This window comes from Mirounga leonina, unplaced genomic scaffold (assembly GCF_011800145.1).
Source record: "Mirounga leonina isolate KUSES-001 unplaced genomic scaffold, KU_Mleo_1.0 Mir_91, whole genome shotgun sequence".
In the NCBI taxonomy this organism is placed as follows: domain Eukaryota; kingdom Metazoa; phylum Chordata; class Mammalia; order Carnivora; family Phocidae; genus Mirounga; species Mirounga leonina.
In genome coordinates, this window is record NW_023270839.1 from 34707714 (window position 1) to 34735058 (window position 27345).

The following is a 27345-nucleotide window of genomic DNA, read 5'->3' on the forward strand; positions in this document are numbered from 1 at the left end:
TATTATTCTTTAGATACCGGGTGCTTAGCAATAACTCTTCGGTGGGTAAATGAATATAATGGGTTTTTTGAGGGAATTTCCTTCCAATAATATGGTGGACTAGAAACCCCAAATAGATCTCCCTAGATAAATTATTAAAAAACTCCTTTAGAAATGCATTGTTGAGCTGGAAATAAAGTAAGGAATCCTCAGATGACAAAAAAAATAGTGGAAGTGGGAGTCTGTAGAGCAATGAGGTCAGCTTTCATTCTGGAGAGCTTGTGATGAATTCTGGTGACTTTGAGCTTCCATTTTAACTATTGTATAGGCAAAGGGAGACAGAAGATAAAATTTATAGCTCACCCAAGGTCAACAGTCTAATAGGAGATCCCTGCATAAATCTGGGATCCTCAAGAGTTATATCATAAGAGAAACAGTGAACTAGAAATAAACACCTGCAGAGGGGGACTAAAAGAAAACTGCCTTTCCTGACCTTGGCAATGGGAAGAGGGGAAACAAAACTTTTTATAACCACAGATAAGCCCACATACAGATTTGCAATACAAATCATACTTTCAGAATACTCTGAAAAAGGTCAGGCCAAAAATTTAGTTTAACATGGTGTAAGGAACCTTGATGAAGCAAATATTAAACCCTCTATAGAGAAACATACTTGGAACCAAGGCTTTCAAAATATCCATGAAATTGGAGTTCATGGTAAAATAATGATATCATCATCATCATCATCATCAATAAAGAAACAAGATGGGGGCGCCTGGGTGGCTCAGTCGTTAAGCGTCTGCCTTCGGCTCGGGTCATGATCCCAGGGTCCTGGGATTGGGCCCCGCGTCGGGCTCCCTGCTCTGCGGGAAGCCTGCTTCTCCCTCTTCCACTCCCGCTGCTTGTGTTCCCTCTCTCGCTGTCAAATAAATAAAATCTTAAAAAAGAAAGAAAGAAACAAACAAACAAACAAACAAGATGTCACAGATGACAGCTAACAGAAATATCAATCAGGAGAATATTAGAATTTCAGACGCAAAATAAAACAATTATGTTTTAATATATTTAATATGAATAAAGGACATGGAATCTTAAAAATGATAAAGTAGATTTGAAAAAGAACCAAATGGAATATCTAGAAATAAAATATCAAATAACTGGAATAAAAACTCAGTGGACAGAACAGATACAGCTCAAGAAAGAACTAGCAAAGTGACAGAGCTGAAGAAATTATTCACAATGCGACATGGATCAAAACAATTGAGAAGAGATGTAAATATTAACAGAGAGGCTAAGTTATATTGAATATGGAGTGAAAATGTCTTACTTATGTGTCACCAGGGTTACAGAAAGAGGTGAAAGAAAACGTAAGATTCAGAAGATAATGGATGAGAAATTTCCAGAACTGACAAAAGACACTAATCTTCAATTCCAAGACCCCAAAGCATCTCAAGCAGGATAAATAAGGAGAAATTCACCTGTGGACAACAAAATAAAATCTCAAAACATGGGGGGAAAGGAGATGATATTAAAACCAGCTACGGAAAAAGGAATGTCACTTGGGCTGACACCTGGTTTTTCTACAGCCACAACACAATCCGGAAGACAAAGAAATGACCTACTGCTCTGAGAGGAAAAAGATAATTGTTAAAATAGCATTTTATACCCAATAAAATTATCTTTCAGGAACAGAGTAGAGAAACTTTCAGATGAGCAAAATCACAGTTTTCCATCAAAATACCAGCATGAAAGGAAATTCTAAGTGATATTCTTCAGGCAGGATAAAAATGATCACAAATGAAAGTTTGATGTTCAAGGAAAAAATGATAGAAATTGATAAATATATGGATAAAACTAAATGAAAATTTACTTTATAAGAGTAATTGTCTAATTTGTGGGATGGATAAAAATGAGATATAACTAAGATATAGGAAGAAAATAGCAAATAAGTTAGGACAAGAATGATCAAATTAAAATGTGCTAAGCTCCTTTTATTGTTTTAAAAAGGGTAAAATATTAACTTCGTATTTAAAAATCATTAATTATTTATCCATTTAAGGAAGTCAGAAGAAGTACAGCAATAGAGTATAAAACTACCAACGTTGGAGAGAGGGAAAAGAGAATGAGGGAAAAATAAATATGATCAAACCTAAAAGAAAGGCAAGAAAGGAGAAAAAAAGATAAACACAATAGGAAGGACAAATGAAAAACACAAAATGAGGGAGCAATAAGTGAACCCAAACATCTCACTAATCTCGATAAATTTAAAAGATTAAACTATCCAGTTAAAATGACAAAGATTTTCAGGGTAGATTAAAAATATGACAATTATAAATAACTACAACAATTTTTAAAAACTATATTCTTAATAATATGGCTTTAAAACACACAAAGCAAACATTGACAAAGCTACAAAGAGAAACTGAAAAAAATCCACCTGTACCTTTCTCAATTACTTGTAAGACAGATAATCTGTAAGAGTACAGTAGATCTAAACATAATTAGAATCTTCATCTTTGAACACTACATCTGAAACTAATGAGGTACTATAAGTTAGCTAACTGAATTTAAATAAAAAAAAAATTTTAAAAAAAGAAAACGCTTCTATCTTCATGAAAGAAGATGTTAGCTGAAAGACGGTTTCTATACAGCATTCTTAGAGTTAAGTATATGGCACTTTCCTTATGCTTTCACTCATACGTTTGAAAATGCTTCTGACTTCAATAAAGAAGATGTTAGTTTAAAGAAAAAAAAAGAAACTTCATCTAGTGGGTAAATATGAAACACTGCACTCAACTGGAAAGCTCACATTTTTTTTGGTATTAGTTTCTTATTGCTGCCATAACAAATTAACACAAACTTAGCAGCTTACACCAAACACAATTTATCATCTCACAGTTTTATAGGTCAGAAGTCCACATGGGTCTTACCAGGCTAAAACCAAGGTGGCAGGATTGCTATTCTTATGAAGGTTCTGGGGGACAATGTGATCCCTGGCTCATGTTGTTGGCAACATTTAGTTCCATGCAGTTGCAGGAGTGAGGTCTCCATTTCTTTGCTGGCTTTTGGGCTACAGTTGTTCTCAGCTTCTAAAGAGGCCACTCACACTCCACATTCTTTGGCTCGTGGACCCCTTCATCTTCAAAGCCAGCAATGGTGGTCGGGTCCTCCTCATACCTCATCTCTTCTGCATTCTCTTCCATCAACATCTCTGACTAACGGGAGAAATCTGTCGTACAAATCAATAAGAAAAAGATAACTCAACAGAAAATTAGGAAAAAGTTTTGGACAGTACTTTAGGAAAAGAGGATACAAGAATGTCAAGTGAAACAATATGAATAGATGCCTAATCTCATGAATAATTAGAAATACAAATGAAAACCACAATGAAACACACTTCATACCCACAGGATTAGCAAATGTGAAAACCGTTGAGATACTGGCAAGGATGTGAAACAACGGAAACTCTCACATTTTTTTTGGTGGGAATATCAGAGGCATAATCACTTTAGAAGTTAATTTTGAATTTCAAAGTAGTTATACATATGCATACGTTACGATGTGGCCGTCTACTAGGTATGGCCATCAAACAGTGGTTCTCAGAGGGAAAGTCGGTGGTCCATGTGTCTCAGAATCAATGGCAGGTTGTAAAGATGCAGATGCCTGGACTCCACCCCAGAAGGATTCTTAGTCAGAATCCTTGGGGATAAAGTCTGAGATTTTTGTAGGTGTTCCAGTCAATGCTAATGCACAATGAAGTGTGAGATCTACTGCTGCAGGGCATCTCTTGCATGTGTGTAGTGTGAGATGCATACAGCAGAGTTTATGGCTCTATTGCTTTAAAAAAGAATAGAAACTACCCAAATATACGTCAACAGTAGAATGGATAAATAAATTATGGCAAATTCATACAATGCAAACCAATATAGGAGCTACATGCATCCACAGGTTGAATCTCAGGTACATAAATGGAGGAGGGGAAGCAAAAGAATATATAATATTCTTACAATATATTATATAACTACAATGATACGAAATACAAAAGTGTGCCAAGTCAAACTATATAATTATATTATTTAGGGATACATACATATAAAATTTAGGGCTACATACATAGGGAATAATAAAAACAAATGTGGGATAAAGGTTTCTTCTGTGGGGAGGGAGGTGGATGGCAGTAGGGACTTTTGTGGATACTGGTAATGTTTATAAATGGGTGTTCACTCCATTGTTGTTCTTTATAACTGACACATTTGATACAAATATATATATGTATTCAATATATAGTACACATTTTTTAAACAAGGGGGAAAGGTGGTTGAAGAGATAGTGATTAAAAGTTGATTGTGTACTTAGCAAACTTAGTTATTAATGCTTCTGAAAGTGCTTTTGACAACTCTTTAAAATGTTCTTACTAGTGATGACCAACAAGTTTGCCTCTAGGCAGAAATTATGAAAAAGGAGAGCTAGCAGAGGAGTGGGGAGAAGAACTCTAACATTCTGACAAATGGCATTTGGGAAAACACTTCTACACTTTTCAAATAATTGTTATTGACCTGTCAACACTTCAGATAATTAAGGAGAGGTCCTAGAGAGGGTGAACCACTTGAGACTATGTGCCCTGTCTTATGGGAGATCATGCTGATTGTGAGCAAGTCAAATGCCAAGCAATAAATATGACCTTTTCAAAGACCAACTTTCCCATTGTGAAACCTGCCATAGTCCTTGGATAAATATTTTTCCAAAGCTATTTCTGACTGCACTGAACTGATCATCTCCTTAATGCCACTGGCATCATGCTAAATAATGTAGCTTCTCCAAATTTCTAATTTTTTTCATTGAGAAATTAATATCCTGGTTGAGTCAGTTCTCTCATTTCCATATTTTTATAAGTTCCAGTATAAACAAACAGCTGATTCTGAAAAATAAAAATGATGAAGGGCAGCATTATTATGACCAGACCCTTCCTTCCTGATATGGCATTTTTCCTTTCCTTGCTCTACTGCATTGAAGGACAGAGAGCCCATGCCTCATCCCTATGAAATGTAACAAGATCCACATAGAAGTGTTTCCTAAAAGCAGCCTTGAGATATGATCTCAAGATTGTGCCAGTAAGCCTATAATAACAAAGTTTACTCTCATTTGTTGGCCTCTGTATCACATTTTCTGGTTAAAAAAAAAGACCTCACTTTCTTCCTATGGACAGAGGAAATCCAAAAGCCCCTAAGTATCTTTGCTAATTTACAATATAGTTATAGTTGTAATCTCTTGATATATTTGATATGGACCAGATACAAAGGATGCATTCACCAGCTACCAAGAATAGTCATCACGAGGAGCTCTAGATGGGTGGGTTTAGAAAAGGAGCGCCTGTATTTGTTTTGCTCTCTAACTTTTGTACAACCACCTCTTCACAAGATCTGTCAACTCCTTAGACCATGAGAATAGTCAAGCCTTTATACATACCACAGGATCAGAGAGGCTTGTTTCCATGATCCGCCTTTGTTACTGACAAGCTGTATGATTTTGGACAGATCACTTAACCATTTCTGCATTAGTCAGGGTAGGCTGTCATAATAAAAAGCCCTCCCATCTCAGTGGCTTAACATTACAAACAAGGATTTGTCACTTATGTCAGAGTTCCAAGTAGGTTGGATGGATTTCCTCCAAAAGGTGACTTGGGGGGGAGCCAGGCTCTTCCCACTGTGGTTCTACCATCCTCACAGGTGGTGTCCAGGGTCACTGTAGAAGGGGAAGGAAGGAATGCATGGAGAAGTCTCACCCTCTTTTAATTGTCCTGGCCCATAAATAACACATTCCTTCCCTCACATTCATTTGGTGAGAACTAGTCACGTGGCCCTACCTCTTTATGAGGGGCTGGGAAATGTAGTTTAGCTCTGTGCCCAGAAAGAGGAAATGGGGCTGGTGAACATCCTGCTAATTACTGCTACAATTTCATTATTTTGGGCCTCGTTTGCTTAATCTCTAAAGTGGGGATAATTGTTTCTGCCAAGCCTAACTTGGAGAATGATGAGGAACATGAGTGCATACCATAAAATGAGAGCATGATCTAAATAAGAAATACTGAAAATGCAGGAAAGCACTATAATTTCTAACACTGAGTTGCGTCCAGATTCTAGGTTTCAAGATAACTCTCTATGGAGTCTAAGTAGGTCTATTTATTCAGTGCTGGCAGAGTCTTAGACTTGATTTATAGGCAGGATTTTGACAGACACCCCCCCCCATTTTGTTTATGATAAAAGGCTGAAGTCCCAGAGGAAGTGATACCAGCAAAAATTTCACACATAAGGAACTCTTGGAGATATTTCACACCATTTGCTCTTCACACCAAGTGCAAGGAGAAAATGTTGGAAGCTGACCCAAACTTAGAAAGTAGTTTAACAATTCACCAAGGCATAGAAAAGTTGCCTGCTCCACATCATAAGTTATATGATGAAAAGAAGGCAAGCACTGTCTGAACTACAGTTTTATCAGTTTTTTACAAGTAAAGAGTTTAATTCTCAATGTTTCTAATGTTTTAAATTACAATACACTAAGTATTAGTTTTACTATTTTTAAATTCTCCTTATGCATTTGCAATCAACAGTAAGACAGATTTTAATGTTTTGACAAAAATTTTTAAAGGTCACAAAAATAATTGTAATTTTTTCTCACAGTTATTAAGAATGACTTGCTCAGTCATTTCTATACTTCTGTGCTACCATGAAAAATAAGGACAGCTTGTATAGTGTGTTGATTTTGTGGGTTTCACTGAAAGAATTACGCCTAAGGAGAAAAGCATTTTTAATATGGCTAGTCTTCATTAGAGTTTCTATTCTTTAGGAGACAGTTTTGCCAGTGACAAGATGATTAACACTAAGTAAGCTTATTAAGATCTAAAAAGGACTGTTAACTGTAGAAAAATAGTTCCTTTATTGAAGGGTTGTCAGCTAGTCTAATTTATTAGCTTGTCATATTCTGTGAGTGCGAACATAAATCTTGTATTAGTGATCAAGATGAAAAAGACTTGGAATACTTGCCATAGCAAAATTCTCCACGTACTTTCCAAAGGTAAACACATACATCACCTTAGTCTTCTGGGTGGGAAAGTGTGATTACCTACATCCAAAAATATGAAACTCTATTATGGATGTCATGTGAGTGAAAACTGTAAACCAGAACCTTAATTTATAATAGCATTGTGAGGCCAAAAATGGGCTAAAACTTCAAAATGCTAACAAAACAAACCACATAAAACAACCACTTTTAAACACCTAAAGTAGTATAAATGAGACCAGCCATAATCTCCTTGGAAAAAAGAGCTAGGAGGTGTTTATTCACAAAAGTTAGGGAGGTTAGGTCTCTGGAATGGGTTTTAGGTCTTAATGAATCACTGAATCATGTCCAATTCAAACCAGCCTGAGAAAAGTAGGAATTTACTGGCTCAAAGTCCAGGCAGTCTAACCTCAGGCATGGCTCAGTTCAGGTTCGCAAACATGGCCAGCAAACACGCATCTCGCCATCTCTCGGCTCTACTTCCTTTTCAGCGCTTCTCTCTCAAGAGGGCAAGATGGCCACCGAAAGTCCCAGGTCTACATCTTCTGGCTCAGCAACTCCAGCCAAAAGAGAACCCTTCTATTCCTAATAGAAGCACCAAAGTTCCGAGACTTCTCTCATCAGACTAACTTGCGTCATGCCCCTCCTTGGATTAGTTACAGTGGCAGGTGAGAACATACGTCTATCTTGGGGCTGCAGAGGAGGACGGCATAAGCCCACAGTGTTGCAAACCACACTGGCTGGCGGTGGGAAGGGGTCCCGAAAAGAAGGATAAATGAAAACAGGGCAGGCCAGAAGAACAGATGATCACAATGGAATGTAATGGAACCTGGGAGTTTGAAGGACTGTAAAGTTCATAATCCCAGATCAAACTCTACCCCTGATAAGGGACCTAGGCTACAGGACTCTGAAAGGAATGACTGTTTCCGCTTTTCCTCCTCCCATGACCAGGAAGCTAATTCCATGGATGAACAGTTCTGGTTGTCGGAGTTCTTAGACAGCTGCCCGAATTCACCTTGCTGCATTTCCTCTCTTGGGTCCAATTTCTCTCTCCAGGAACATGAGAGAAGCAACTCCGTGGTCCCTGCACTGGTGAATGCAGCTAGGAGCATCTTTCCCACCAGTCTTCGAAGGCCTCCTCTGCAGCCCGCATACACATACACCGACAGCGGTGGATTAACTGTGAAGCTCTCAAAGTACAGGCATCAGGGCCTCTCACCAGCACAAACCCCAGGAGTGCTGAGAGTTACAGAATGTCCTAGAGGGAAGGAGAAGCCAGGGTTCCAACAGGAAGCATTCATACTGAAGTATTTCCGGTAGACTGTCTGGAGCTCTCTGGAAAAAGTGACCTGAATATTTCCTCCCTGACAAAGGGGAGACCAGCGATACATACAGTATCCCAGCTTTGGACCATGGACATACTATTCAGAGCAAATCAGGGGAGTATTGGCAGCTGAGTCAGGGCCTGGAAGGACAACTAGACTCAGAATTCAGAGAGCTGGGTTTGAGACTTTGAACTGTTTCCTCTTCGAGTCTCAGTTTGCTCATCTGTAAAATGGGCATGATAATACTTTGTCTTCTCCTCAAAGCTGTAGAGAGGATCAAGAAAAATAAAATACATGAAAGTACTTGGAAGATGATGAAATCTCCATAAAAACAGGAGACATTAGTTCTTCTCCTTAATTCTGAAACTAAATGGCTCTACAGCTTTGGGCACATCCCTTCATCCTCACCCTTGATTTCTTCATCTTAGAACTGAGAGGGTTGGACTAGCTGCTCTCTAGTGGGCTCTCAGCCCTCATCTTATGTACACACAGCTGGGGCTCTCAGCTCTGGCAAGAGGAAAGAGAAGGGCTGGATCGAATTCTTTCCTGTACAGACTTAGACAAATCATTTAATGCTTTTGCCCATTTGCAAGAAGCAGCCAATCTAGGCAATAGAATTTCATTCTAGAGAATGGGCCAGAGAAAAATGCATTTTAGATAGTCAGGAGCCCAGTGCTTGGTTGCCACAGAGCTTCATTTGGGAATTAGAGAAGTTCAGAAACCAAACAGGGCACTCACAGAAAAGGAGGGAACTGTGTTGTTTTTAGGCACTTGCTGACTCATGGACTATGCTAGACACTTTCAGTATATTAGGCCTCACCACAATTTTTCAAATGAACAATTCACCCATACTCGCATAAAAGCTCCCTGAGATTCAGACATGTTATCTAACCCGCGACAGGATTTAAAGAAACTCAGGGCTGTTTGGCTCCCAGAGGTTTCCTTAGATGATCCCACTCCTAAGGCGCCAAACCAAAGTTGGATGGACAACAGCTGTGGCGCAAATCTCTGCTGGCCCAAAACCCAGGGAGGAAAGATCCCAAACCCGAAGCACCAGGGGCCTCCTAGAGGCACGGAGAACCGACCTCAGTGAGCCCAGACTTGAGATGGATCACATGCCAGGAAGACCCAGCTCCCGCACCTCCAGCTTTCAGATCTGCCGCTGCAGCTGGTTCAAGGGGGTGGACCTGCTTCTCCAGGCTGCAGCCTTCCCAGGGCACAGTGCTGAGTGACCAAATCCCCAGAGGGAATTTCTACATTGCTCAATTCCCTTTGCCTTACTTATATCCTAATGATAGGACATTAAGATGCAAATTAAACAGAAACTTAGTAAGCAAATCATGTCACTTTCTAATCGATACATCAATAAAGGCCCCAGAGAGGCCCCACACTGCTGCCAAACCCCAGGAACGATTTCAAAGGCCCACCTGCAAGCCCCAGGCACAGTGTGTGTTAGAAATTCTATCTCACCCAAGTATTTATGGCCAGGGGTTCTTCCCCCCACCCCAGGTAGCTGCACCTCCTGATGCTATCTCCCTCTCACCCCATGCCCTGTTCCGATACGGCCTGGGCTGTGCAAATATGGGGGTCCTCAGGGTGTGGGTGTTTTTGTCAGTGTGGTTTATAAGGTTACAGAGAGGAACTCGATCTCCTCTGAGTAAAATACTTCCACCACCAAAATATGACTCTGCTTGACATTTTCTTGCTGCCATTGTCTCCTCCCTCTTCTGTTTTCCTTTTTGCTATTTTTCCTTCCAAGTATTGACTGTGATCCCCTAAATTAAGCAATTGTTTGTTTGTACCTTGTCTATATAAAAAGCCACCCTATTAAAATCTTAGGCTTTTACAAGCAAATTTACGTTAGCCACCGTATCTTAGAAGGACAAATTGTTAATTATACATTTCAGTATCTCTGGCCCTTAACTAAGGACTGGTACAGAATATAGTAGAAACTTAATAAATGTTTTATTGTAAAATATTACAATCCCCTCAATTTCACCATCAAGTTCTTACTTACATGATTGTGCTCTTGGAAAGCCAGAAGCCCTGGGCTCTGGTCCTAATTCATTTTCTAATTAGCTGTGTGATCCTGGACAGATCATTTCCCTTCTTACGGGGCCTTGCTTTCTTCATCTACAGAATGACCAGGGTGGTGGTCTCTGCAATCTTCTAGATTAAGTTCTGTAAGGACAGGGTTCAGATCTGTCGTGCTCATTTTTGCGAAGATCTAGATCTGCAGGACCTAGCACATAACTAGAATACGGCGGGCTCCCTGTGAATATTTGCTGAACGAAAAAATTAAGAATGCTGTAATTCTAGATTTTAAACTGACGGCACTTTAAATTACACTTTAAACTTGTAGTTGCTGTTACAAACAAAGCTGTTCCCAATTATTTCAAGTTTTTCTAATTTTCTTCTACCCAGGCCTCAGATGCTCTTCTGCACAACTCTGGAAGCTTCTGAGTCATTTCACAAACAAAACTCCACATCTACCTCCAAGCTGACTCACTGGCTTCCTGGTGTGTTTCTCACCAAACCGGATGATTGCCACACAGGCAGTAAAGGCTTTAAGGGCAAAAAAGAAATGGTGCCCATATGGAGAGCTAAAGTCAATTCATCTCAAAGTAAGTATTTATTGGATGTCTATTAAGACACCAAAAGTGTAATGTTTGTTTGGGGAGGAAGCAAGTACCAAGAGAGCCATTTCTTGTAGCCCTTGAGAGTCAAAAATCTAGGACGTGTCATCTGGATCACACAACTCCTGGGTCCTACTCTTAGATCCTATTTGCAATGTCTGCCACTTTCCCGGAAGTCCCTCTCACATTCGTAGTCTATACAGTCACACACATACCATTCAATTTTATCTCCTGATCATCACATTGCCTTGGGCCGTTTTTCTATTTGTCTTACCTAAGTCAGAGATTTTTAAAACATGGATCCAGACACAGGTTTCCACAAGGGGGCCATGAGTACTGAGGATTATGTGCAAAGTTTTATGTGTATGAGCATTTTTCTGAGAGAGGGTTCATAGCTTTCAACAGATTTCCAAAGGGATCTGGGACTCCAACACATGAAGAGTACTCCCCACCCATTGGCTGCTACAAGCCCTAGGGAGAATCGCTGTGATTCCGAGAAGGCATCGTTACTGGAAAGGATAGTCCCATGAATCTCCATTGACTTCTCCAAAAGAGCAGTCAAAGTAAATGTACAAAAATTCAAATTCATTAAGTGAGTTGAAAAGCCAAGAAAGCAGGCAAATGCCAATTTCTCATACTCATTCAGATACTGCAGGGAAAAAGGACTTCTTATTGGAAATAAAATTGGAATGCCCAGAACTCCTTCTTACCAGTTTTTATGATCCATTTGGGTGAAGTACCATGGATTAAAAACCTGGGCCAGCCCCATAGATAGCTGAAGTTGAAGTAGATACTGGATCTAAATTGTTGGATCCAATCTTGGGCAAGTGAAGTGGAAGCAAGTATATCTGCTATTGGAGAACGAAGGCCAGTGAGATCTATGTAGGGTGGTCGTGCATACTTGACCTAGAAGCACATGCGTGCAGGATTCTAGACTCCAGGGCTCCTGCATCTCGTGCTGGGCTGCCCCATCAGTTTCCACAGTCAACAGAATCATGCAAGTCATGGTGCATGCTCCTCTTCTCTTTTGTAAATTATGTATCAGAGAAAGAAATTCATGGCGAGGTGATTTTTTTTGAGGAAAAGCTGCAGACACTGATACCCCACCCCTATCCGATGGGCAGTCTAATTTTCTCTTAAAGGTTAGGAGAGCTCTCCGGAAGGAAATCTGGACCCCAAGGTGGGGGTAGAGTTGATTGGCAGAATATACGGGCATTGTTCACAGTCAGCTGGCTGGCTGGTCCTTAACTCGGGGTTGTAAAACTGGTAAGGAGATCGGGGTGTTGTGGCTTCCTTCTCCGAAAGGCCCCAGTCCTCCTGCCTGGTTCTCTCCTTCACTCCCTTCACCCCTCACTTCCTGGGCCTAACTGGTTCTGAACTTTTGGCTTCATTTCCCATTCCTGATTCTGCTCTTGCCTCCTAGGGAGGATGACTAATTTGGGTAGTCCAGTTTTAACCAACTTCTAGTGTGCGCACTTTCTTCAGGACACTGGTGTTGTGCTTCCCCTCTGGGTGCTCTGTTCTGGCTATTCCAGCTGGTGGAGTTGGGGTGCCCCGGGGGGGCACAGTTTGCATAATTTCCAGTAGCCGAAAGTGATTCAGAAGAACCTTAAGAATTTGAAGGTAAATAGACTCAGGCGCCTGGGTGGCTCAGTTGGTTAAGCGACTGCCTTCGGCTCAGGTCATGATCCTGGAGTCCCTGGATTGAGTCCCGCATTGGGCTCCCTGCTCAGCAGGGAGTCTGCTTCTCCCTCTGACCCTCCCCCCTCTCATGTGCTCTCTCTCTCTCTCAAATAAATAAATAAAATCTTTAAAAAAAAAAATAGACCCTAACTTTGTGATATTGAAAAGCAATTTTATGATTAAATATATATCAATTTGCAAAAAATTCGGTTTGAATGTATATCTTTGGTGATTCCACCTCATCTCACCCCTCCCAACTGTCCCCCCCAACACACACAAAAACCATGCCCTCACATGAATGGTACAACTATGTCACAATGAAGAGATCTGTCTAGGGAAAACATAGTAAACACAAAATTTCTATTAACCAGAATACTCAGAAAGTAAGGAGTTCTAGTTTTCTGAAATTTCCAGTAAAATTCTGGTTAAAAATTCTCATTCCCTATATCTTGACACCATAAATAGATTTTAAATAATTTGCTCTAAGAAAAATAATCAGAGGCTCACAGAAAGCGTGGCACTGTGTATCACTGGGAAGACATATCTGCACAGTGAATAACTTAAATGCACATCAAGCCCCTTGGATGCACCTGGAGCCAGTGGGGAGCAGAAAGCAGTTTATGGCCTACAAAAGAATTTATATAACTAGTGGTTCTCAGTGGCTTTTGGCTAGGGGTGTGTGTGTGTGTGCGCGCGCACATATGTGCGTGTGTTTTATAATTTTGCAGGGAAATTGGGGGGACCGTTCTTTTGTCCCAGATTACTTACGACACCTCTCCTCCTCCCACTCTGCATCAGTTAGGGGCCAGTCAGGAAGGTCAAACAACGCCAAGAGCTTGGACAGAAACATTTAATATAAAGATGTCTGAACTAATAAGGGTGATTAATTACTAACGGGGGTAAAAGAAAACTTTACGGAGTTCGGAAGTAACACCTGAGAGGAAGGAACTAAGAACTTGGCCTCTGTAAGGGTAAGAATCAGTCTGCTTGTGGCAAAGACCCTTGCCAGGGGTGTGAGCCGGAAATGGTCTGTAGGAGCAGCCTGCCAGGTAGTGGAGAAACTGGCCAGAGGCTGCAGAGGGGAGCTGGTCCACAACACTGGTCTCTGGGTAGTGGGAGAACTTGCTGGAGGGTGCAGGCTAGTGGAGTTGGTCCATGCAGGATGCTGAGAGGAACATGACCAGGCCCATCCACACGGACCTGCTGGCGCCAGCACCAGGAATAGCAAGGGAAATGCCTTCCTCCTATTCGGCTTTCAAGCAGCAAGCCAGCACCTTCTATTAACAGAGCCTAATACCCAGACAGCTGGCAAAGGAGAAATGTCCGCAGGGTCCAGCTCCAGTATCACCAGGCCGGGAAAAGAAAGGTAAATTCAAAGCTGAGAGGTAGTCAGTTGGTAACTGGCACACCCACTTTGTCTGTGTGGGAAACATTCACTTTATGGTAAGTCTAAAAATGGGAAATAAAAATGTATGCTATATGTAAAATATTACCAGTGATTACCACTGGATAACATAATTAAAATGGATCTCTCAGACTTGCCTGCATTATCTGAATATTCTATAAGTAATCACATATCTATTTTTATCTGGAGAAAGGATTACCTTCAAAGAGTCTCATTCATTACAGTTTTACTGAATTCTGTTAGTTTAAACATGAAACTCGTGATTAAGCAAATATACCCATATGGTTGAAAGGGGCTTAGGGACATTCATGGATCTCTAAAGGACAGAGTTTTAGAGGACATGCCAAGCAGTCTGCAGGCTGATGAGTCCAGAATCCCTGGCCCTCCCATAATCTGGAACAGGATTTGCCCTCTGACTGCTTGTCCTAAATTCCACACCCTACATGGAACATACAAAGGGCGCAAGAGCAGCTCCTGGGACAGAACCAGCGTGGACCATGCTGATGCCCACGTAAGCAGTCTGCTCTCTTGGACGCTGGAACCTGCTTATCTAGAGCGTCACAACCTGCTTGCTGGTCTTTGCTTTGGCTAAAAGTCCTTAGATTTTGCATCTTTCCTCCTTCCCTTCCAGGTAGCTTTCCTTATCTCTCACCAGCCTCCCCAGGCTTTGAATTTAAGCTAGCAGAAATAGCAAACTCTGGAGGTTTCCACTGGCCCGCCCCTCCCCCACACTTCCTTCCTAGTGTCTGTGTCCCTGCCAGTCCTCCACCCAAATGGACCTTCCGCCCCTTTCAACTAGCTCCCCTGCTAGTCCTTTAAGACTCAGTTTCAGGTGTCACCTTTCCAGGAAGCCACCTCCCAGGAAGGATCCTGCAAATGAACTGTTGCCTAGTGCCCTCTGCATTATTTTGAAATTGTCAGTTTAGGTGCTTTCTCCCTGTGGGTCTGTCCTCAGGGCTCCTTCTTGGCACGCATTTAGCACAATGGTTGGGACAGAGTGGGCACTCAATGCCTGTTGGTGGAACTAAAATGTGTCCATGTCTTGAGTCGCTAGTCCTTTCCCACCATACATGCCCTGGTGTGAAGTGCCTCTGTTGGAAGGGGAACCCTGGGCCAGAGGAACCAGGAGAGGAAGTCTCGTGTTCCGGTTACGGCCGGCTCCTTCCACTCCTCATTGAGCTGTTCTCAGTAAGTGACAGGCAGATCTGCAGAAACAGATGCACTGACTCCTAAAAACACAGATTTCCATTTAAAAACTACACGAGGAATAGAAAGAAACAAATGTCATTCCTTCCAAGAAGTGTAGGTGCTTTTTGTGGGTTCAACCCGCCATGACTGAGGGCCTGGGAGAGCGAGCGAGCGCGGTCTTCCTAGCCAAGTTGGAAGCTCCTATTCCTTGCACTTTCACGAACCCTGCCCACACATGCGAAAAGCTACCCATCTATCACTTTCACCTAAAATATATAAACAGGTGAAGCTGAAATGAGCTTGGATGCCTTTGGCTGTCATTATCATACCCTCAATTTCCCACACTGGAGACACCATCACTCACACAATGGAGCATGCTTTCCTGTACTCACAGGCCTCTTCCCAAGCTACAGACCACTTTCCCCATACGCCAGCTCATGCGACTGTCACCCAAAACACCGTATGGGTAAGCAAGGTTCAGGAGGGTGGAGTGGGTTGTTAGGAGCAAGGACCGAGAGCAGGTGGATGTCCTCGTGATGTCACAGGTAAGCACTGTCATCATGTACCCATGGTACGGAAGTAGCATTCGGTGGGACGAGCTGGTGGGGTTGCAGACCCCCCACCCCGTGTTTGCCTCTCAGGGGAGTCCCTTTAATAGAGCCCTGGGCTGCTCCTAACACTGCTGGCTCATGACACCAGTAAGTACTCAATGAAGAAATGAATGAGTGAATGAAGACTGGTCTCCCTTTAAACACCTCCTCATTAAACTAGTTTTATCAGCTCAGCCCAATGGAGACAAACTCCGGAGAAAAGGATTTCTAAATCGAAGCAGAGCTCCAGCCCTGTGCAAGCCTGCAGCAGAGAATGAAGGAAGCCAGAACATGTTCACAACCCATCCTAGCAACTGCCTCCCTCCCTATAAATTCAATCCTCCCTCCCCCATCTGTGGCTGGAACGCTTTCCCTCATGTCCTTAATTTCAGATTCTCAATGTGAAGGTGACATCTTTCCTAGTTGACTATAGGGTAAACCCCATGGGAGACCCATGCCAGGGCAATTTATGCCTCTTTCCAAAGAAAGGACATTGGAATTCAAATGCCTTGACTTCTCCAGTATCTCACCAAGTTTTCTTGTTACTATTTTAGGGAAATTTAGATTTCCAGATCCATGTCTGGCTAGTCTTGCTTGATGGGTTGTATAATCCTGTTTCAAAGGTGATTCTGATTAATCAAAGTCCTGGCTCATTAAATGGGGGCTCTTAATCATAGAAAGGAAGGAAGGAAGTAAATGAGGGGAGGAAGGAGAAAGAGGAGAGAGGGAGGAAAGATAAGTAAAGAAGGGCAGGAAGGAAGGAGGGATGGACGGAGGAAGGGATGCTTACTTAACACAGAGCTGGCCCCTGGTATCCTCTCGGTGGGCATCTTGAGAACAATGAAATGAATCATATGGGAGGAGCAGTGATGGACATATGGCAAGTTTCCACAAGGATCACTGCTGGGAGGAGTGGGCTGGCGGAATGTTTCTGGTACATGCAATCTCCTTTAAAAAACCAATACCTGAATATGAGGAGAATTACATAAATACTCAACAGATGTGTAAATAATTCAAAATATTTAATATTTAAAAATAAATTTTAAAATGTTGGTATCAGGAGACACTACTATTGACTTTACTCAGTGGAAATTTCAAAACTACCTAGATAACTTGAAAGTCACCTTTAGACCCCACCTGGTTGTCACCCATATGACGTATGTGGGTCATATTATCCCTTTCCATAAACAAGAACCTCCTGCTGGGTTTTTCCACTGTCTTTTTGTTTCTTTTCTACTTTTATATCCTCAGCCAGGGTTTGGCACAGAAAAAGAACTTAATAAACAGTTGCTGAATTTATGAATAACATGTAAATAGAACCATAAGTCTGGGATTCCAGTTCCAACCCTGCCACTGGCTTTCCATGTGATTTTGAGAAGGTCACTTTATATTTCTGGGCCTCAGTTTCCCTATCAGTAAACTGAAGATGATAGGGTGGTTGACATTTTTTTTTAAAGATTTTATATATTTTATTTGAGAGACAGAGAACACGAGCAGGGGGAAGGGGCAGAGAGAGAAGTGCGCTCTCTACTGAGCAGGGAGCCCAACGTGGGGCCCAATCCCAGGACCCTGAGATCATGACCTGAGCTGAAGGCAGACACTTAACCGACTGAGCCCCCCAGGCGCCCAGTGGTCGACATTATTAATAGCTAACACCGATCACTTCGTATGTGACTGGACTGTCCTCACCTGTACCTGCATGAGGTCACCTGATCTTTACAATGAGCCCATGAGTTACACAGGGATTCTTTCTTTCAAGTCACCTCACACACAGCTCTGAAAAAACCCCAAATGGGTGCCCCAGTGGTCTGTAAAGACACTTGTAAAGACAAGACACAATCCAAGTATCTCTGGCTGGAACACACATTGGTCTCAGGTCACTTCTGGGCATGGAGCTATCACTTTTTTAGCAACCGTAAAATCCTCTCCTTTGCACATTTCAAATTTAAATTTTCTCTCATCCAGTAAAAACAATGAGCAATAGAAGTGTGTAGGGAAAGTGGTGGGGGAAAACTGGAGAGATGGTTATAGCTGGCCTCTGTTTGACTGCAAGAATGAAGGGAGGCAGAAACCCAGGAATCTATATTCGAGGAGACTCCACTCAGCCCCCCATCATCTGAGGCCATAATTAGCCAGCATAATTGACAGGACAGCCCTAAGATGAATTAATTCGCCCACTGTTTTCCTCATGATACCCTCTATGATAACAGGTATGGGATGTGGCCGGAAGGGATGAGGATTAATGAAGATGCCATTACCCAGATGCCTCCAGGGAGCCCTACGTTGGGCTCCATTCAGTCCAGGGAGGACTGGCTTCCCTCAGACTTGCCAGTTTTAAAGCTGAGCTATGCAATAAGAATAATTTTTGGCTAATTCAAGAGAAGTAAGCATCCTTGAGAATCCTAGACACATTCTGTTCTCAGTCCTGTGCAGTTTCCTCAACAGGCTACACACTTGGCCAACATGCTTGGGGCTGCCAGGAAAAACAGTGGGAGCAAGGAGGCTTTTTTTTTTTCAGAGAGCTTTCAATTAATTTGGAAGAAGATATTTGAACAACGACTTCACTCGGAGTCCTGCTGTTGGAATACTGAACAAATTTCACAGTCATTATTTCAATATTGGCCATGAAATTCTTGGTCAAATTCTGTTGGGAGACCATCACCCTCCTTGGGGCGATTTCTTCTCTCCTATTTACTGTACCAGAAGCTATTTTTGAGAGAGCAGAGTTTAGTGGTTAGATGGCCTGACTCGATCCAGGGAGACCCACGTGAATCCTGGTGCTGTCATGTACTAACTGTGACACTATGGGCAAGTTCTTTACTGTCCCCAAGGTGCATTTTTCTCACCCATGAACACACTTCACTATCTTTCACAATTAAAAAAAAGAATGAAGAAAAGAGGACACCATACAGGGTTGTTCTGAAGACTAAATGAGATCTACATGAAAATCTCAGAGCGCAGTCCCCAGCACACAGAAAACAATCAATTGTAGCTGTTTATTATTAATACCTTCATTATCATCCAACCTCTCCCCTCTACTGGAGTGGACCTGGTGGCTTGGATAAGAGAGTTCAAAATTGCAAACTCAAACTAAGATAGATTTGCTTTTCATGTAAAGTTCTATCATCACAAATGGAATCATACCTGCAGGAGGTATTTCGAAGGATGATTAGTACATTGAACTCTCTATGTATACGGAGTATATAGTGTATGTGTGTGTGTGTGCACACGTGTGTGTGTGTTTGTGTGTGTATGTATACTGAGTCACATTCTACAGTTATGGCCCATGCTTCCTGGATTTTCATAAGACGTACAGTTTCAAATATCCCATGACAATGAGCCCCAACTACTGGTATAGAAAACATGGTCTGTCTCTGTCTATGATCCTGTCTCTATCTATGATCAGCTTTCTCAAAAACAGGTAGTTCTGGGGGGTTGGGGAACAGAGGTGATTGACTTGCAACCTTTGACATTCTCAAACTTGGAAATCTGAGATAAGTAGGTCAGTCAGGAGCAATTACAGTTTTGAGGAGAAAGGTTGGTATCTCTGCAGAGATGCTACATGTTTCTAGAGTGTCTACAGTTACTTATGCAAGAAGACGTCCCTTCCTCTCTCCCCGCTTCCTTCCCTCCCTCCAGAATGAATGTAAACTCCAGAGATCAGAATTTCTAAATCCACACCAAGGAGGCACAGCTAGGGAGCTAGAAACATATGGGCCACCCACTGGACTACTCAAGTCCTGCAATTTAGGTCAACTGAACTCACCTAGACAAGCCTGAATGCAGGTGAGGAGAGACCAGAAACACTCCCACTTGGGGAGGTGAAGTATGGAAGGCAAATGCCCCGGGTTCTTCCCTTTTACTTTGGAGCCACTTGCATCTAACACATGCTGCCCTGCATTAAAATTGCTCTGTCTTGAAACTGAAGATGTCACAAGACAACATTACCAGATCAGTCAGTGAGTAACAAAAAAATTAAGGGAATCTGGAAAACAGTACGGCGGTTCCTCAAAAGGTTGAAAATAGAGCTACCATACAACCCAACAATTGCACTACTGCGTATTTACCCCAAAGATACAAATGTAGTGATCCAAAGGGGTACGTGCACCCCGATGTTTATAGCCGGAATGTCCACAATAGCCAAACTATGGAAAGAGCCAAGATGTCCATTGACAGACAAATGGATAAAGAAGATGTGGTCTATATATACAATGGAATATTATGCAGCCATCAAAAGGAATGAGATCTTGCCATTTGCAATGACGTGGATGGAACTGGAAGGTATTATGCTGAGCGAAATAAGTCAAACAGAGAAAGACATGTATCATATGACCTCACTGATATGAGGAATTCTTAATCTCAGGAAACAAACTGAGGGTTGCTGGAGTGGTGGGGGGTGGGAGGGATGGGGTGGCTGGGTGATAGACACTGGGGAGGGTATGTGCTCTGGTAAGCGCTGTGAATTGTGTAAGACTGTTGAATCACAGATCTGTACCTCTGAAACAAGTAATACATTATATGTTAAAAAAAAAAAGAAAAAGATAGTAGGAAGGGAAGAATGAAGAGGGGAGATTAGAGGGGGAGACAAACCATGAGAGACTATGGACTCTTGAGAAACAAACTAAGGGCTCTGGAGGGGCGGGGGTGGGGGAATGTGTTGGCCTGGTGATGGGTATTAAGGAGGGCATGTATTGAATGGAGCACTGGGTGTTATATGCAAACAATGAATCATGGAACACTACATCAAAAACTAATGATGTAATGTATGGTGATTAACATAATAAAATAAAAAAATGCAGAAAAAATTAAGGGAAAATTGGAAGATATGGAATATGTAGGTTCATATGTATAGTAACCAGGCAGCAAAACCATCTCATTGCTAGGCTTCACAGCTTTAATCATAAAGCAAGGACTTCCAGATTCCTCCTCCTCAGGGCAACAATCTACAAAAAAGACAAGGTAGGACTTAGTTCCCAATTTAAACCTTAATTCAGATACTTCCTTATTACGAGGACCTTTTCTTTCCCAGCATAAGAAAAATAACTTCCCTGAAAGTTGCTGTTTCTACACTCAGTTACCATGGTGATCATATCAGGCATTGTGCTAAGAGCAACCCAGGGATTTGCCAGACACCAAAAGGAGGTTGCCACCTCTGGCTTCCAGCCAGACTCTGGAAGTCACCCTCCATGTGCTGGTGAGCAATGAGTACCCTGTTCTGGTCTGCTCCACCTGTGCTCCTGGCCCCGTGCACCCCGTGCAATTTCAGCCCAGGGTGAGCCTCTAGGAGACTGCTGAGATCAATCCAAAGTCACTTCCTGCCAGTGGCCTCATCCTCTCCCCCTTCCTAGGCGCCTCAGAGGTGGGGCCGGGTTTTCACAACTCTCAGTACAGAGAAGTGCTAGAGTGTAGGCTCTCGGGTTCTCAGTCCCCAAAACTGCCAAATGGCATCTTTTCAGAAACACTCGGGCTTACTCTTTGTCACTGTCCCCCTTCATCTGTTTTAGTGCTCAGGACTCTCCCCAGGCTGTCTTAGGTCTCTCTGTCTAGGAATTGCGTGAATCAGTAACACCTTAGCATGAATTAAACCAATGTGTCACCTTGCCCAGGACACGTGCATTTTAAAAGAGATCCAAAAGGGCGAGGTACCCAAAAGAATGGTGGACTTTTAAGCAATGGGTGGTGAATGGGGGATAGTTTTGAGCAGAGGAGGTCCTTCTGATGCCTGTGTAAAACCTTTCCACGTAGGCAACTGTCTCTTCTTCCATGTCAAGGGCAGTCATTTCTGGGCAGAACTGAGAGACCAATCTTCCACAAGATAAGGGGGTGCTGAGTAAAGAAAGTATCAAAATATCCTATTTTTATTTCATTGCTCCTATGTATTCATATAGGTCCATGGGGGATACAAAGCAATAGCATTGAGGTACCAGGCAGTAAAAGCCAAATGCAAGATCAAGAGTTAGAGGGAAGGGGAGTCTGGGTTGTTGGAGTCCTGGGTCCCCACCTCAACTCTGCCACTTCCACCTGGACCGAGGGCAAGCCACCTCCCTTGTTGTACCCACCCTGAGTCTGTCTCCTCATCTGAATGAAGGGATGACAAGCCAAGGAGCCTCATAAAGGTATAGCGAGAGTCCAATGTGAAAATCCCTGTGAAAGCGTATGGTCAATGAAAAAGCATGCTGGTCACAAAAGGTGGTGTTATCCTCAAATTCGTGAAGGATTAAAGTGCTCTCTGAGTTTTCAGCTATGGGCATGAATCGGTCAAAAGCACAGAGTGGCGGGGGGGAGGAAGAAGAGGTTGTTTCATATAGGGGGTAACGTTAAGAGCAAATGAGGCAGGATTCCAGCCCATAGTCCACATTAAATTGGATCTTATGCTGAGAGAAAAAGAGGACTTGCACAATGGTTAGATCACTCTTCTCCGAAATCAGTGCTTTGGTGCTCACTGAGCGCGTATGCTGACTGCACCCTTATTCCATCGGAAGTGAACAGACAGGGCTCTCCACGCAGAGGAAGGAAGGTTGTCAGGTTGAGTGCCAACAGCTGGTCCACAGATGTCAACAACAGCTGTGTTTTGTCATTCTAAGATGAGACTCTCAATTAATCTCCTTCTCTCCTTGTTTTTGGAAACTTTGACATCTATGTATAAAATGATTTTATCTTCCTGGTTAAACTCATTACACCCAGATGTATCCAGTCACCTTTACAAAATGAGGTTCAATTTGCTCAGGAATCGGAAATCAAAATGAACTCTTACATCAAATTATTAGTGAGAGAAATCTCAGTGAAGGCATAGACCCAGTTTGCTAATCACTTCTAGCAAAGGATCTAAATACGTCAGCCAGCTAAATCACCTGGCGCCCACAGAGATATTTCAGCAGGAAATCTGTAAATAAGATGGATATTCAATATTTCATAGTGCAGTTTTTATGACAGGTCTGTACAGCAGGGCTATCACTCCACAAATGTAAAAAAAAAGAAAAAAGAAAAAGGAAAAAGGAAAGCAGCTTAGTTGGAAATGAAAACAGAGGGAAGGAGAGGTCTGTGAGAGCTGAACTATGGTTCTAAGAATGGAGACTATTATTCAGGCCTGGCCAATTGGCCCTGTCCCTCTCTGGATGCTTCCTCTATCCATCACAAAGTACGTAATGCAGTGGTACTTACAGGCACTGTTCAAAATGAAATCCAAATACCAAACAGATGAGAGCAGATGCTGTTTTAGACAGACATGTTCCTGGGCAGAATTTGCTAGAGGCAACGGCTGCGGGGCAAAGTCTTGGCTGTGTGTGTGCTGGACCTCACTGTGTGCATTTGTTAAATGAATGTTCATAAGCTATAGGGTTGTTTCTGTTTTTGCTGGCATGCTCAGGGCTAGTAGAAACTATCTAATGAAGTAAATAATGGGGACAAGAATGACCATGGGATATTCAGTTATCCTCACATTCAGGGGGTTTATCACCAATGTAAGTAAGGCCTGCCTAAATCTATGAAGAAATAACTTTATTTATTTCTGCCTGTACCTTCTGTTCCCTCAATCCAACAGACAGAGATAGGAAAAAGGCACATGTGGAAAAGTACTACTAGAAATAATCATAATGCGGCCTTTCCACTAGAAAAAAAAGAAGGGGTGGTAATTCTGGGGGTAATTTATAGAGGATCACCTGTGAATTTATATTGCCAACTCTTAACCATCTCCAGGGGATGATATCCACAGTGACTTTTCCTTGTCCAGGACCAACCTATTTATCTGAGTTGTCTGTTAATAGGACCTCTGCTCAAAGACATGGCATGTTCCCTTGCAGAGGATGATAGGGAAGTATTTAAACCAAAACAACTTGTGTGTGCGCGTTTTAGCAGAACTTTTTTTTTTTTTGAAATGTGACCAATATTTTTTTTTAAATTTTATTTTATTATGTTATGTTAGTCATCATACATCATTAGTTTTTGATGTAGTGTTTTGTGATTCATTGTTTAGCAGTAGAACTTCTTGAATCCATTTATTAAGCAGAAGCTTAATGGTAGTAGAAAATGTTGGTGTTCTGACCAGAATGTATCAGATTCTTTTTCACTCTGAGTGTGTGCGTGTGTGTGTGTGTGTGTGTGTGAGAGAGAGAGAGGGCCCTTTCCTGGTGTTAGGTTTTCACTTCCAATAGCCAGCACCTTCAGCTATAGTCTGGGGAGACTGCCCTCAGCCTGCTCTGCTTCACATCTGATGGCCAGCACTGTCTAGTTATCTGGGCCCGTCCAGGCAGCTCTTAGCCAACAACTGATAGAGATATGAAAACTTCATTTCCCCAGCCTCAGATTGGGACAACTCACACTCCAGACGTCTCTAGCAGAATCAGGCAGAAGCTACCCTCTGTGGGGTTCTGCCTGAGATTATACCCTTCTTTGTCTTCCTCTGCTTGCCTGAAAGAGGAGAGTGTTCCTTTAAGTTGGCAGAAGTGACGTTGTCCGTCCCCAGCACGGAGTAAGGGAGAAGAAAGAGCTAAACAGGCGCAGAGGGACTCAGGAGACTCAATGGGCCCTCAGTCAGGACTTCAAATTATGGCATCCTCATCCTGCTATAGTCCTTGTGCTTCTGGGGCAGTAGACCCACTCTATGTTCAAATGTAAAGCAAAAACATATTTTAAAATCATTTCTGTGGCATTTTCCCACAAGAAGAAATAGTAGCAAATGAGGTTATGAGATAAAATATGTGTCATGAAGAGGACTCCTAGCAAGTGTCTTTAGTCGATTTGTCTAGAAGCAAGTACTAGCCATCAATTTTGCCAGGCCTGCATGACTTCATTAGCCCACCAGGAGTGCCCTATGCTTGCACGATGGAACTCACTGTTCCCATATGGGCTCATCCTTTCTGACCTTGGTTCTGAACCGCTCTCAAGACATTCTCCTTACGCCTGACTCAGCCCTGCCTCCACCTCTTCAGCTCCTAACTTGGCTCTTCCTTCCCTGGTTTTATTCTCTCTTTCCTCTTTTGGACCTGACGTGTAGCACAGTAACTCCTCCCAAAGATGATTTTAGGTCTCCTCAGCTCTGTAACTGGTCCTCAGGTCCCTGGAGAAATACCCTTCCTGGTTTGGATACTGGAACTCTCCTACCCTGGAATGGACCTCACTGGGATTATCTACCTCTTCAAGGGGGATTCAGCCTGATTAGTGGAAAGAAATCTACTTTCTCCCTGCTTTTCACAGCACTTACCCTCATTTGACATACTATATAGTTTACTTTTTATTTGTCTTTTCTGTCTCCTCCTATTGAAATATAAGTCCCATGAGGGTAGGATTTTTTTTTTTTTTTTTTGGTCTGCTTTGTTCTCTACTGTACCTTCAGCTGCCAACATATAACAGATGCTTAATCAATATCTTTTTAATTAAATATCTTAAAAATTATTTGTAAGAACCAATTAAATGAAGTATCACCATCTTCTAAAGGTCCTCTTTTTATAGTACAGTTTGGTTTTGGCTAAATTTCTAATTCAAATATAATAAATTACCCAGGTTTTGCTTTCCAACATTTCAGGAGAGAGAAGAGGGAGGCAAAAGGAGAGAAAATAAGACGTATTTAAAGAAAGTGTACCAGTGTATTAGAGGTAGTCTAATCTAGAGATCAATGGAAAGAACATAAATTATGGGGGAAAACACTTGGATCTGGAAGAGTGTTCTTTAAAAAATGGTGTAGTCCAGGTAAGAAATGTCTACAAACAAATTAGCTTTACCATGTTGATATACAGTGTTTTTTCTTATGCAAGACACTAGGTATAAAAACATATCAATGCTTTACAGAAAATCTAATGGCAAAGGCTGTCTAATTGCTTGCCATTGTAGCCCTATTTCCACACATTTAAGTGTTAACAGAATATTGAGTGGGCTGACCTTCATCAATATTCCTTTGGAGGTACACCAGGACAAATTCTTGTCTTACATTTCTAGCTTGTCTCCACCCTTCACTGTTTTTTTGTTTTTGTTTTTGTTTTTAAAGATTTTTATTTATTTAAGAGACACAGCAAGAGAGAGAACACAAGCAGAGGGAGTGGGAGAGGGAGAAGCAGGCTTCCCACCGAACAAGGAGCCCGATGCGGGGCTTGATCCCAGGACCCTGCGATCATGACCTGAGCTGAAGGCAGACGCTTAATGACTGAGCCACCCAGGCGCCCCTCCACCGTTCACTGTTGACAATTCTAGATGGAAAAGCCAATCCAGGTTGTTGGCTGAAGACTCCCAAGCAAACTGAATTATATAATAGAAATAGTTAACATGAGATGTTCAGAAGTCCTACTGTTAACGACCATGACTGAGTAGTGTGTACCAGACTAGCCCTTCTCCCTTAGAAAAGCTGGATAAAATTAGAAATAAACAAAACCGGTTATTTTAAAGTATCAAGAGCAACCAAGGTGGCCAGGACTAGAAGGGACATAGAAATGCCAGTAGGGAATTTGAAAGTGGTAAGAGGGAAGGTAATAAAGTCAGTAAGGTGACTTCTCATGTCAGTTACTACAGTGGTTACAGGTATCAGTTTTGCTGGGGAACTCTGAGAGACTGTGTAGAACAAGCCTAGAGTTTTCCCAAATAAGGAGTAAGCAACCCACCATCTGTCTACTGAAAGCTGCTTCCAGGAGTATCTTAGTTGGACTGCTATAACAAGGTGCCCTCGCCGGGGTAGCCTAAACCACAGACATCTATTTCTTACCATGCTGGAGGCTGGAAGTCTAGGGTCAGGGAGCCAGCATGGCTGGGGTCTGACGAGGACCCTCCCCCTGGTTTATAGCAGCCACCTTCTCACTATATCCTAACATGGCTAAGAGAAAAGAGAGATCATCTCTCTGTGTGTTTTCTTATAAGGGCACTAATCCCGGTCACAGGAGCTCCACCCTCAGACCTAATTACCTCCCAAAGGCCCCGCTTCCAGATGCCATCACTTTGAGGGGTAGGGTTTCAACATAGGATTTTGGGGAAATGTAAACATTCAGTCCCCAGCACGGGGGGCATTAATTTTCTGTCACTTCCGGCTCATGTTAGCCAAATACGCAACCGTGCTTAACAAAAGTTCCCCGGTAGAGAGAAGCATATGTTTTCAGTAAGCACCTTCCAGTGTGCCAAGGTAACAAGGGCATAAAGTTAATGTTGGTGTCAGTGTCTGCCACAGCTTTGACCCAGTAACTCCACTCTGAGGTATACGTTCGACAGAAATGCATGTATCTGTGCCCCAAATGGCAGCTACAAGAATATGCCCAGGAGCAGGACTTGCAATAACTCCCAACTGGGAACAACCGAATGGCCATCAGGAGTCCAATGGATAAACACACTGTGGGGAATGGATGCTCATCCAGGGTGCCACCACCTCTCACGTGGAACCCTGCTGTGGCTTCCTAACCTGTCTTCCTGCCTCATTTCTGCTCCTTATCTTCCCCCGCCTTAAAAACCTCCAGCGGGGTTCCATTTCACAAAGAATAAAGTACAAACTCTCTCTCATGTACGCTGCCTAC

At 42.3% G+C, this 27345-nt stretch overlaps 1 long non-coding RNA gene across 1 annotated transcript in view; it reads right to left on the reverse strand.

Annotated features, from left to right (window-relative positions):
* The window catches only part of LOC118003096, a 110942-nt gene that overhangs the window by 57029 nt on the left and 26568 nt on the right, over positions 1–27345 (reverse strand). The window contains exon 4 of the long non-coding RNA XR_004677271.1: positions 2910–3208. This is a non-coding gene — a long non-coding RNA (uncharacterized LOC118003096). The remainder of the gene's footprint in view (positions 1–2909; positions 3209–27345) is intronic.